The sequence below is a fragment of the Panthera pardus genome, unplaced genomic scaffold, assembly GCF_024362965.1.
Source record: "Panthera pardus isolate Hobbes unplaced genomic scaffold, ASM2436296v1 HiC_scaffold_21, whole genome shotgun sequence".
NCBI lineage: Eukaryota > Metazoa > Chordata > Mammalia > Carnivora > Felidae > Panthera > Panthera pardus.
The window spans coordinates 64,636,237-64,649,328 of NW_026526777.1; the positions used below are offsets into that span (position 1 = coordinate 64,636,237).

Sequence of the window (13,092 nt, forward strand, 5' to 3'; positions counted from 1 at the left end):
ATGCCGTTTCCCACTGGTGTGAGCATGAGTTTTCCACCCTGAACCCTCACCAGCAGACACAGCAAGGGAGGCTTTCTCTCTAGAGCAACTAGCCCATGTGGCAAAAGGACCTTAAAAGGTGCTGCCAACAGTCTCGAGATAATTGGGACCTGGCAGCAAGTAAGTCCTGTGGAATCAAGACCACTTTTCGTTATCCCAGAGCCCCAGAGCGAGGACCGCCTTCCAGAAGCTCAGAATCCAAGCCTGCCGATCCCGCCTGCGGAGAGCCCGTCATCCTGGACTACGTGCCCCTCGCTCCTCTCCCGTAAGACCCATTCGGGGCAGGGACCCCGGCTGGCGACACGGAGCCTCGCGGACCGTGGGCACATAACACCCAGATGAGACCGGCAGCTGATGGCTTGGCATTCGGGTCAGTGGCTGCCGGGCACAGCTCTCCCCCCCGCCTGATTTCTATCTGGAAGCATCCCAGCCCAAACATGGGACAAAAGTTCCCTCTGACAAGCCCATTCCGGGTTCCAAAGTATGTTTTTATGTTTGTTGGCAAATAGAACTGTCACCAGCAACAATAACAACACTGTTTCCCTTCGACTGAAGCTACTTCATTTCTTCCCATTTGTTCCAGGGCTGGCGCTGGACAGATGAATAATGTAGGCTCGGCGGCTGGCCCAAGTCCTGACCTCGTGCCTCGAAAAGCAAACACAGTGGTGAAAATGGAGAGACTTGTTTGTTTGAACTCTCTCCCTGCCTGACTTAAAAGAGAAAAAGAAAAGAAAGAAAAGGGAAAACAAACCTCCCACCACCTCATTTCATCAACGTGGACACTGAAGTTTTATTGTTTTGTTTTGTTTTTCTTTTTTTGTTTTCGTTTCTCACGTTGTGAAGCGAGGAACGACAGCCCCCTACTGGCGCGAGGAATGGAGCCCTCGGTGGTCGGGGCGACCCTGCCATCTCGTGGCCGCGGGTGGGATGTGCACCCGCGGGGAAACTCCAACCTCTGAGCATCGTGGAACACAGGTTGTTTGGAGGATTCTCCGAAGTGTGCGGGGAGGGGTTTCAGTGAAGACATCTCAGGGAAATGGAGTGGAGTCTTTGGAGGGAAACAGAGGCGGATTTGGAGTCAGGATGTCGGTTCTCTATCTCAATGCCGGGCAACTCCCGGTGACGTCACGCTTGAGCAGATGATCTTGTTCTTTAATTTTTTTTTTTAATGTTTATTTATTTTTGACAGAGAGAGAGAGAGAGAGACAGAGCATGAGCAGGGGAGGGGCAGAGAGAGAGAGGGAGACACAGAATCGGAAGCAGGCTCCGGGCCGAGCCGTCAGCACAGAGCCCGACGCGGGGTTCGAACTCACGGACCGCGAGATCACGACCTGAAGCCCAAGTTGGACGCTCAACGGACTGGGCCCCCCAGGCGCCCCGATCTTGTTCTTATGAACCTGTTTCCTCATCTGTAAAATGGACATCACAATACACGTTTGATTCTTAGAGTTTTATGAAGCTTAAGTAAGATGATGCGTGTAGAGTGACTCGTAAACTTTATTACACGAATACACATAAATATATTAAAAATCCCTGAAGACATGGATTCTGGCATCACACTTGGTAAAACTTTTTCAGAGACCCCGAAGCTGTTTGCCTGCCTAACCCTATAAGGATAAAGTCCTAGCTTTAGGATGAGAAGAGTAAAGGGCTTCACTCTGCCTCATGCTTTCCTAAATGCACACACTGTCAAATTCTCTGAAGTAAATCCAGGTTGTCTGACCTTTCTTCGTAGGGCCGGTGAGCGGACGATGAGGAATGTCGATGAGGCTTTGGAGGTTAAGCTTTGCTTACAAAGTGCCCATTAGCGTTGAGGCTTGGGTACTTGGCCATCTCGTCTCCTCTTAAAAGCCCGAGCCAGACACAACAGCTACACAAGCACTCTTACGATGTCTAAGCCGCCTCGTGCAGACACAAGATGACTCATCAAACACAAGAGGGCTTTGGCCACTGCTTCTGTGCAGTCGTTTGGAGGAAACCAAGAACTTCTGGGGTCTAGCTCCGGACTTGGTGAACAAAGCCACGTGTGTGGTCCTCACCTGGCACTAAGTTGCATTCCTGCCTGGGTTAGCAGGCCAGCCAGTGCTTGGTCGACTGATCACATCTCCAGGGCAAAACCCGTTTGAGCCTGGAGGTCTCCGACTCAGGGCTGGCCCTTTCAGGGCCCTCCAGTTATGGCTTATCCCTCGTCTCACTGACAGGAGGCAGGCTTAGGGTACATTTGGCGGCAGGATAGATAGTTTTGCAAGGAGAAAATAGCACACCAGCCAAGGGACAGCAAATCCTTGGGCAAGCGGTGAAGAACTATGACTCAGATTTCCAGGCTGTCTGCCCCCCAGGCTAGGCTCTGTTACCTCCTTGCTCACCTGTTTCCAAGTTGGGTTCACCCAGGCCAGGAAGCCACCTTTAGAATCGTGAATGTCGCCGGTGAGCCTGTTTTGTAGCTGGCGAAGGACACAGAAGAGGGAAACAGGCTGTGTCTCTGGGAAGGTCCTGTGTCAGATCTGGGGCTGGTGGGAGAGGGGTGGAAGGCAAGGTCGTGCCCTGCCCTGCAGAAAGAGTGTGTCCCTCCAACCCCTCGGAGACGACATGCCAGAACTCCAAAACCGGAGAAGGCACTTATTCCCACCCCAACTAACTCTTATTGGGCTGCCCCAGAATCTTCCAGAGAGAACAACCCCCGCCTCAGGCCACCTCTGAAAATAGGTGGTTCTTCCTCCTCTGGTCACCGGGAGACGCACAGCAGCCAGACTCTTCCCCACAGGAGGGTACAAGAGGGGGAGGCTTTTCTTCAGAACTTTTCTATCCCTGATCAATTATTTACATTAGCCAAATGAGAGAAGGAATTCAAGGTGTGGTGGCCGGACTTTCAGAGCTGAAGTGCAGTGTGACCCGACAAGGCAGAGGTGATTGTAGGCACAATAGGACAAAAGTATTCACTTCCTGTGATGTGTCATAAAGGGAAACTTAGAGCATCAGGGTTCAAGAGGGAGCCCCGTGGCCAAGGGTTTAAATATAAACCAATGAATTAATTTATTTGGATGAACACACTTACTTTTAGGATAACTATTTGGGTTTATTTAGGATACACTGCTTAATAGAACCCAGTAGTGAAAATACCTATCTTATGCATCAGACTTCACAAAAGTTTAAGAAGCAGTAGAGAAAATATATTAAAACTTGGCCGCGTGGGGGCGCCTGGGTGGTTCAGTTGGTTAAGCGTCTGACTTCGGCTCAGGTCATGATCTCAAGGTTCAGGAGTTTGAGCCCTGCCTCAGGCTGACAGCTCAGAGCCTGGAGCCTGCTTCGGATTCTGTGTCTCCCTCTCTCTCTCTCTGCCCCTCCTCTGCTTGTGTCCTCTCTCTCTCTCTCTCTCTCTCAAAAATAAATAAACATTAAAAAACCTTTTTTTAACTTGGCCATGTGTTATGTGTTATACAAGACATACGAAGATTTTGCCTGGCCTTTGTCCCTGGTTGCTGGGAGGGGGCCCCCACACCCTTGGAATTTCTGCAGTTGTAAGACTGTCTTGTTATTCATGGCAGGCCCTTCAGACCACACCTGAGTTGACGTTAACATGGGGACTTTTGGTGGGTTCCTAAACAGTTTCAGGATAGGCGCTGGCCATGCTGGAAAGACCAGCCATGTGATTAGAAAGCGGGGGATTTGAGTCACGTGATGTCAGCCCAGCCTCTGGGGAGGGGAGATTGTGTTCAATCACCATGGCCAATGATTCAGTTAATCTTGCCTGTATTGCTAAACCCCAGTAAAAACTGTGGACACCAAAACTTGAGTGAGCTTCCCTGGTGAGTAATCATATACCGACCACCATAACACATCCTGAAGATACCAGAGCTTCCCATTCGGGACCCTCCCAGGTTCCTGCCCTGGCATCCATTTCTTCATCTGGCTGGTCCCGATATGTATCCTTTACAATGAAACTAAATCATGCATGTAGCATTTCCCTGAGTTCTGGGAGTCACTGCAGCAAATGATGGAACCTGAGTAAGTAGTGGGAACCAACGTTTTAGCCAGTTGGTGAGAAGTGCAGGAAATCTCCAAGCCCACGGCTGGTATCTAGAGCGAGGGAAGTCTGGTGGACCAGGGTGCCTTCATTTGAAATTTGATCCAACTCTGGATAGTTGGTGGCAGACCTGCACCGCGCTATGAAACGAATCATATAGAAGCCCCGGGGAAATCCACAAATGGTGCACTCGTCTGGGCATTATGTTTGTTCACGAATTTGCTTCCCACACATCCGAGAGGCGATCAGTCACATGTGTTGGTTGAATGAATGAGTTAATTATGGCACAGGGAGCTCTCTGCCCACTGTCTCAGCCTGGGGTGTGGATCCTGCCTCACCTGACCTGCTCAAATCAGCCACAACCCCACCTACACCCTGCTAAGTGTCCTTTGCATGCTGGATGCAAAACAAATACCAATACAAAGCTAGACTCCTAGGAAGAGGAATCTGACAGTCATGTTTGAAGAGACTTCATCCGAACTGGAAGGTTGTTGGTTTTTATAATTGAGACATAACCGACATGTAACATTATATTAGTTTTAGGTATACAACATAATGATTAAATATATGTACATATTAGGAAATAGTGACCAGAATTAGTTTAGTCAACACCCGTCACCACACATCGTTACGAATTTTTTCTTTGGTGAGAACTGTTATGATCTACTCTCTCAGCAACTTTCAAATGTGCAAGGTTATTAACTGTAGTCACCATGCAGTATATTATGGCCCCAGACCTTACTCATCTTATACAGGAAGTCTGTATCTTTTGACCCCCTTTATCCCTTTTGCCCATCCCCCACCCCCTGCCTCTGGCGTCCACCAATTTGTTCTCTGTATCTACGAGTTTGGCTTTTTTTTAGATTCCACATAGAAGAGAGATCATACGGTATTTCCCTTTCTCCATTTGTTCTCTGTATCTACAAGTTTGGCTTTTTTTTAGATTCCACATAGAAGAGAGATCATACGGTATTTCCCTTTCTCCATCTCGTTTATTTTACTGAGCATAATACCCTTAAGGTCCATCTGTGTGGTCAGATAGCAGGATTTCCTTCTTTTTATGGCTAAATAATATTCCATTCTGTGTGTGCACATGTATGTGTATGTATACACCACATTTTCTTTATGCATTCATCCACTGATGGACAATTAGGTTGTTTCTACATCTTGGCTCTTGTGAATAAAGGTGAAGAAAACATGGTATCTTTTGCAGGTAGTTTTCCTCTCCTTCAGATAAATATCCAGTGGCAGAATGACTGGATCATATGACAATTCTATTTTTAGTTTTTGGAGGAACCTCCATACTGGGTTCCCTAGAGGCTACAACCAACTGGCATTCCCACCAACGGTACACATGGGTTCCTTTTCCTCCACACCCTCACTGGCCCTTGTTAGTTCTTGTCTTTCTGCTACTAGCCATTCTGACAGGCGTGAGGTGAAATCTCACTGTGGTTTTGACTTGGCGTTTCCCCCATGGCTGGTGATGTTGAGCACCTGTTCATGTGACCTGTATGGCCCGGACACTTGTTTCTGATAACTGCCAGAACGTACGCCTCATCTCCCTGCCCGCTCACAAGTCCCTAAACCTTCTAGAAAAGACAGTGTTAAAATCGTGAGGGCACAGGAGACCCAGAAGGGCCGCTCTTAATGATCCGGACATGTTGTCAAATCCTCAGAAACCAGAAGGCAGGCAGGGATGGGACGAGAGGACCAGCAAGCAGTGATACTGCTAATAGGCCAAGGGGAGGGCAGAGATGTGCAAACGGAGAGGCGGCTGGGGGCCGGTGCTGTGACTGGTTTAGGAGCGCCTGGGTGGGCTGGTGAGTGGGGACACCTATCTGCTTGAGAAGCAAGTTCCCTGAAAAAGGAGGAGTCCCTCAAGCTGATGTGCCCCCTCCTCCCTGCCTCCCACGGGAGGGGGGCTACTGCGTTCAGCGACAGGCCAAGGGGAAATCTTGAGTGTGACCGTGAACCCACCACCAGGCAACACCGGCTGCTTGAGGAAAAACCAATCCGGTGAAAAAGAGACACCAAAGTCAACGGACAGAACATACTCATGGACTCCAGGGCAGCAGGTAAAGGGGGAGGGCGCTGCAGAAGAGTCTCACGGGCTGGGTGACTGAACGACACAGCCGTTGGAGGCAGGAAAAGCCCTGGGTAATCGGTAACTCCCATGTTTGCACACAACCTGTCCTGCCCTCCCCAGGAGGGCTCCTTTTCCATTCCCTCTCTTGACCTCAGAAGCCTTCCATCCTCAGGACCTGCAGGCGCCATGCTTCCTTCCTGGATGGAGTCCCCATCCTGTGTCTTTTTTCCTCCTGGGATTTGAGCTGTGACTTGTTGGGCCCCAGCCTTCCAATGTCTTTTTTCCTTCAAAGACTTTTTGCTGCTCTCGTGGGGCCTCTCATGTCTGGAACACATTCAAACCTGATAACTACTTTCTGAATTGATGGACCCAGCAGAAGGCACAGAAGTGCCCCCCCCCACCCCCCTCGGCTCTGGCCCTGCTCACAGGATCTCTGGAACTTTCATTCTGTCAGCCTTCACCATCCAGGAGCTGAGTGACTGAATTCATGCTTTTCTAGATACTCATTTTTAGTTGTTAAGCTTAGTATGATATGTATCCATATTTCATATCTACTCTAGTACATACATCAGTCATGGAATTCGATTTCTAGAAGGATCTAAAAATGGTTCTAGAGCTGGAATAATGAGTGGTTCTTCTAGAGATAGGAGCTGACATACACCAGGAACATGACATATGGTTAGGTCCCCTGGGCAAGGCAGGGTGGGAGGGTAGGAGGGTACGGGGGTGGTTAAGGCAAAGACCAAAGTCTTCTGACTTTCAGTCTTCTAGATCATTCTAATGAGTGATTCTCAGGTGGTTAGGCAAATGTAACTCCCAGGCCTAGGCCCTAGTGCTAAGTCAGCTGTTCACATTAAAACAGTTACTCTGGAGGGGTGCCTGGGTGGCTCAGTTGGTTAAGTGTCTGACTCTTGGTTTCAGCTCAGGTCATGATCTCATGGTTTGTGAGTTTGAGCCCTGCGTTGGACCCTGTGCTGACAGTGTGGAGCTTGCTTGGGACTCTCCCTTTCCTCTCACTGCCCCTCCCCTGCTCATGCTAGCACACATGTGCACGTGCTTTCTCTCTCTCTCTCTCTCTCTCTCTCTCCCTCTCTCTCCCTCAGAAATAAATAAACATTTTTAACAAATGGTTAATCTGGAGGGGTGCCTGGGTGGCTCAGTCAGTTAAGCATCTGACTTTGAACTCAGCTCAGGTCATGATCTCGTGGTTTATAAGATCGAGCCCCACATCGGGCTCAGCACTGACAGAGCAGAGCCTGCTTAGGATTCTGTCTCTCCCTCTCTCTCTGCCCCTCTCCCACTTATGTAGGCATGTAAGCTCTCTCTCTCTCTCTCTCTCTCTCTCTCTCTCTCCCCCTTTCTGTCTCTCAAATGGATAAATAAACTTAAAAATTTTTTAAATAAAAAAATACAAAATCGTTAGTCTGCAGTCTGGCAATGAAACAAATAATTGTGCTGCCACATGTATTCTTATCCCACATCTAATTCTCGACTTTAAACACCGTTCAATGCCTAGGGTTCATGTTGTTCAACCCCACAATTTTCCTGCTACACTACCATTTCTTCTAAGTGTGAAAATTAAGGGCACCAGAATTCCTCTTAAGGACAGGAACTGTCTTTGTCGAGAAAAAGAAAATACCTTGATTAGTGCCTGAGTAGAATATGAGCCTCCCTCTAAAGGGCCTGCATATCAGGTGGCCTCATACCTTTCAAGGACAAGGCTGTATAACCAAGGGGGGAGGAGGGTTGGACAGGGACGCATAGAAAGGGGAGGAAGGGGGAGGGCACCCTTCCAGGACCCTCAAAATCGTGAGCAACATCTAAACCCATTACTACTCCGTGGGAGTGATCTTCTATTGTGAAAGCCAAAAAGGAGCTGAATTGCATGTAAAGGTAAACATGACCTTGGACAGAGACAGCCCAGGGGAAGGCCAGACCTAAGGTAGAGGAGGCCAGGGGACCCAAGTCCCCATCAATTAGGACATCTTTGGTTTCCACCAGGTTCAGGATTGGAGGGTTTTGAGGCATTTCACCTGGGCAACTTGAGTTGATATCTGGATTAATCAAAGATGTGGACAGGAATTTGTGTACAAAGATATTAATAACAGAGTCACATATGTTGGAAGCTGGGAAACCTAAATGTACAACAATAAGGATCTGGTTAAATGCACTGAGAGAGAGCTTAGAAACTTGGGAAACTTGGGAAAGTTCCTGCTATCATGTCAAGAAAAGGAAAGTATACGAAATGCTACTGGTAGTACTAATACTTGGTATTAGTTCGGTTTTTTTTTTTTCTTCTTATAACAAGTGATCTTTTCTCAAAGAAAAGAGGAAGACTAAAATGTTAACAGGTCATTCCAGAGTTTGTGGGGTTATAAGCGACTTGTCTTTTATTTGGTTTGTTTCCGCAGGATTTTCAAATTCTCCATAATGAGCAAAGGAAGGTTACAATCAGGAAAAGTCAACATCACTTTTGAAGCGTGGGAGTGAAGTTTGTTTGTGTTCGTTGGCTTCCTTGGCAGAGGCGGGAGGGATGAGCAAGCAGGACGGTGCCCTTAAGTCGTTGTTCGGGCATGATTTGTTTATGCCAGTTTAGGTAGAGACGACATTTGTGTAGCAGAGATGACGAAGGAGGGGAACCATTTCTAGGGGATCTCCCGTCTTGTCAGGAAAAACAAATTAAAAAAAAAAGGAAAGAGGGGAGGAAGGAGAGAGGAAATGGAGAAACGATACACTGAGACTCTCTCCTGAAATGGGGTCCAAGCTGGTAGGTGAGCTCTGTTTCACTTCTGCGTGTTTTTACCAAGTCAAAAAGGTGACAGTTGCATTATGGGTGTGTTGGCAGTCACTCAGAGAGAACGTGCATGTGTATGCGTGTGCATGGATGTGCCTATGTGTGCAGAGTGAGGCAATACCTTCTTTCTGTGTCCTACGTGAATTATCTGCTACAAACGAGGACAAAGCCTGTAAAACCTCAACTCCTGCCCCCCTCTCCCATGAACCCCCCATAAAATTGAGGACACCTCACTTACGGTACACAGAAAGCTGCAATCATTTTCACCTCTCTCGGCTGTCAGGGTGAGTGGCAAGAGGTCAGGCTTGACATATTCCTATCTCAAAAATACTTGAGGAAGAGATCATATCAGATGTTCTGGGTCAGCCAGATAATGCATGACCTAGTGTCGTGGCCCTGGGCCCGATGTCAGAAAGACACAGCTCATTGTCTTGACATCGAGCACCAGAGAAGAGCATCACGTTCCCAAATGATCCCACAACTAATTTTGCAGACCATGCCGTGAACTTAGAATTGGGTACAAGCTGGGGCACCTGGGCGACCCAATCGGTTAAGCATCTGACTCTTGGTTTCGGCTCTGGTCATGAGCTCACGGTTTGTGAGATCGAGCCCTGTGGGATCCTCTCTCCCTCTCTCTCTGCCCCTCCCCCTTCTCACAGTAAGTAAAAATATAAAATGTTAATTAAAAAAAATTGAGTAGAGGCTATGCCCACTGTGTGCGTGCAACCCTGGGCAAGCCACGTCACCTCTCAAGGCCTCAGCCACCTCACCGGTATCACGAGCCCTTAAGCGGCATTTCCAAGGTGCCTTTAAGCACTGAAAAGTCTGCCGTTCTTTAACTGTAGAAATTATGTACAAGAGTGTGTGTGTATGTGCGTGCGTGTGTGTGTGTGGTGTTTATTTGCCCAAATGGAAGGCAACTAAGGGTGTCTAAAAGGTGACAATTTCAATGATGTTTAATCCTAAAGGGGAAATGGAAGGAAGTATCATTTCTTGAGCGACTCCTGAGAGTCTACACATCCTTGAGTAACATTGCAGTTTGGAAAAGAGAAGCTTGAACGTAAGTGACTTCCTCAAGAGCAGCCGACCATTCAGAGCCACAGGTGAGAAACCCCATCCAGACTGTCTAGCTCCAAAGCCGTGGGACTGGCAGATCAGTCCCTTCACCTTCACGAGGCCCTTTGGTTAGATACCAGGTGGACCTTGTCACTGTCATCGTTCCAGGCACTGGGGCAACACTGCTTGTGCCACTTACCGCTTCTGCCACTGGGCTGGTCACCACGGCTCCTGACAATGCCCGCGGGCACTGTGGCAGCTGTGAAAGGGGCCTTGAGGTTGGAGGAAGAGTGATTGCATCCTGTTGGCTCCCCAGAAGGTCACCTTGCTTACGAGATGGAGACTCCAGAGTCTGGGCTGAACGGTAACACGTCAAGAATGCATTAATCACGGCCCTCACCGTGTCTCACTGTTCCAGGACCGCACGCACCCTCCCACTCAGGGCGAGTTTTCTGCTTCCCGAGGGGAGGTGCACCCCCCCCCATCCCCCAAGCTTCTCATGACGGCACTAACTGCCATTCCTAGGAGCATCTGCTGGAATCGGAGCAGAGTGTGGGCAAGGACCCGAAAGGCCGGAGTTCCACCCCCTTGCCCTACCCACCAGGCCGCATTGCCTCTTTCGGCAACGCCTATCCTGGAGAAAGTAAATTCCAGAAGTTCGACATATGCTGTACCATTTAGGGAGGCTGGGTTATACCGAAAAGAGTAAACTACCAGGAAATCACTCGTCGTTCCGTCGCCGCTTAGCTGCGAGACTTTGGGCAAGCCACCAGCACTCTCGGAGCCCAAGCCCCCACCTCCACGAGGTGAAAGAATTCGGGAAGGCGATCTCTCGCACCTCCGCCATCTCGGGAGTCCACCACCTGCCCCAGACTGGCAGCTTTCACCGGGGCGCAGCGTCCTTCTAGAAACTGTGTTTTGCGGAATGACTCTGCGTTCACCTTTCGTGACTTTTCCGAGTTTCCTGCCTCCTGGCACCGTGGAGCGCTAGCCTCCTTCTGTCGATGCGTGCGGTTGGATGACTGCGGCCGGATGCCAGCCGCCGCCTCCAAGAGGCACCATCTTGCCCGACGCCGGGGCTGCCTGCTGACCTGTCCCCACAGCTGCCGCCGTGTCGCAGCCCCTCCCTGGCAGCCCTCCCCAGCCCCTCGCTGGCTGTCCCCCCGCCGGCCTCTCAGACACCACCTGAGGCGTCAGCTGGCCCTGGGGCCTCTGCCACTGGGAGTACTGGCATTAGCCCTTCCCGGTGCGCCCGCGGCCTTGAGAGGCGCTTCCCCAGACGAGTCCCCACAGGGCCGATAATCTCACCCCATTTCACAGATGGGGCACTGTGGCCACGGGACCTCCTTGTCTTCCAAGAAGGAACAAAGGCGAGGCTGCAGCCAGGGCGCAAATGAAAGCGTGGGCATGCTCCCAGAGCCATGCGAGCTCTCGTAATGGGTCAGGTGTCTTTTTTTTTTACCTTTTGAAAGTTTGTCGGGTTTATATATAGCCTCCCTCTTGTCCTCCGAACGCGGCAGGGCTCGCCATCAGTCACTGGGCTGAACACCTGGAACTCTGTGGGGACTATCATTAGAAGGATGCGAAGCCAGGTGTGGTTTTGGACCAGAGACCCTATTGGAAGAGGGAGGATTTCTCACTTTCCAAGTTTACTCTGCTCAAGTTAAAACAATTAACCTCTTTTCCCCTTCAAACAACTGTTCTCCGCAGCTTTCCACCAGCTATAGCCAACCCGGAGCCACAAAGTCGACAGTGGACTCCCGCCACCCTTGAAGCCTCCGGGTGCAGAAGCATATGGAACCCTTCCTCCGGGCCTCCCTTCCTCCCTGGCTGCCTTCTTCCCCACCCACGTCACCACCACCCACTGGACGCTACACCTCCTGAGAGTGGGGGTTTTCTCCAGTGCTGGGGTCATGACGAGACCCCCGCCAAAGGGGCCTTGGCCACAGTTAGACCCCCACATTAGGGCCCAGGTGAGCCTGCAGGGAGGGGAGCACAGATGGAGAGGTTATTCCCAACCACTTGGGGTCTTAGCCCTCTTAACTGATGTCGCTGTCAGCACATTCCCCTTCTGGGACTGCCACATCGCCCAGGACACTCGCACACGTGCACACACACACACACACACGCATGCACACACATGCTCAAAAGCTCTTGGTGATAAGGATATTTTCAGGAAATCATCTCTCTCCTTGTGATAGAATAGAGTAGCTAGCATGATCTGAATGCTTAGCCCATTCTGGGCACTGTGCTAGGCGATTTTCATGCACTAACGACCCCATTCAATCCTTACCACAATCCTATGAGGGTGTGTGTGGGACAGATGTAAGGCTCAACAATGCAGAGAATAACCCAGTCCCCAGCCAGTATGTGGCAAAGCCAGGAGTTGAAACCCAGTTTTACCTGACAGGTTGGCTTATTTGCCATCCTCTGAGATCCTTTCTGTGATGCGAGGGGTGAATTGCAGGTATGAGGCATTGCTGGTCCAGATGAGGCAGCCCCAGGCAGCTCCTGGTTCCTTCATGCCCAAGAGGAAAGGTCACACTCCCCCATCTCACACAGACTGGCCTTTTCCTGAAGTGACAGGAGGGGACAGTGATGGACTGCCACCCTTCGAGGACAGAGTCCAGTGCCGAGCTTTCGGGGTGGGGAGGAACAATTCATCATGGAAAATAAATTGATCATCTTGCAAAATGACCTAACACAGTGGTTTTCAAACGTGACTGCACGCTAGACAACCAGGGAGACTTTTTAAATCCTGAAGACTGGACTATACCCCCATCAGTGAAATCAACATGTAATTGGAAACCAACCATCAGAATTTTTCAAAAATATATAATTTTTTATTTATTCTCAAGTTTGTTAACATACAGTATAGTCTTGGCTTCAGGAGTAGATTCCAGTGACTCATCTCTTACATACAATACCCAGTGGTCATCCCGACAAGCGCCCTCCTCAATGCCCATCATCCATTTTCCTCACCCCTGTCAACCCTCAGTTTGTCCTCTGTATTAAGACCTCTTATGGTTTGCTTCCCTCTCTGTTTTTCTTATTTGTCTTACCCTTACCCTATGATCAATCTGTTAAGTTTCT

At 49.6% G+C, this 13,092-nt stretch overlaps 1 long non-coding RNA gene across 1 annotated transcript; it reads right to left on the reverse strand.

The window, feature by feature from the left end:
* Positions 1–455: 455 nt before the first annotated feature.
* LOC109250504 (uncharacterized) lies at positions 456–2,919 on the reverse strand. Its single transcript, XR_002073052.2, has 4 exons — positions 2,734–2,919; positions 2,406–2,483; positions 1,353–1,448; positions 456–1,189 (listed from the first exon to the last, which is right to left on the reverse strand). It is a non-coding gene; the product is annotated as an uncharacterized LOC109250504 (long non-coding RNA).
* Positions 2,920–13,092: the final 10,173 nt, after the last annotated feature.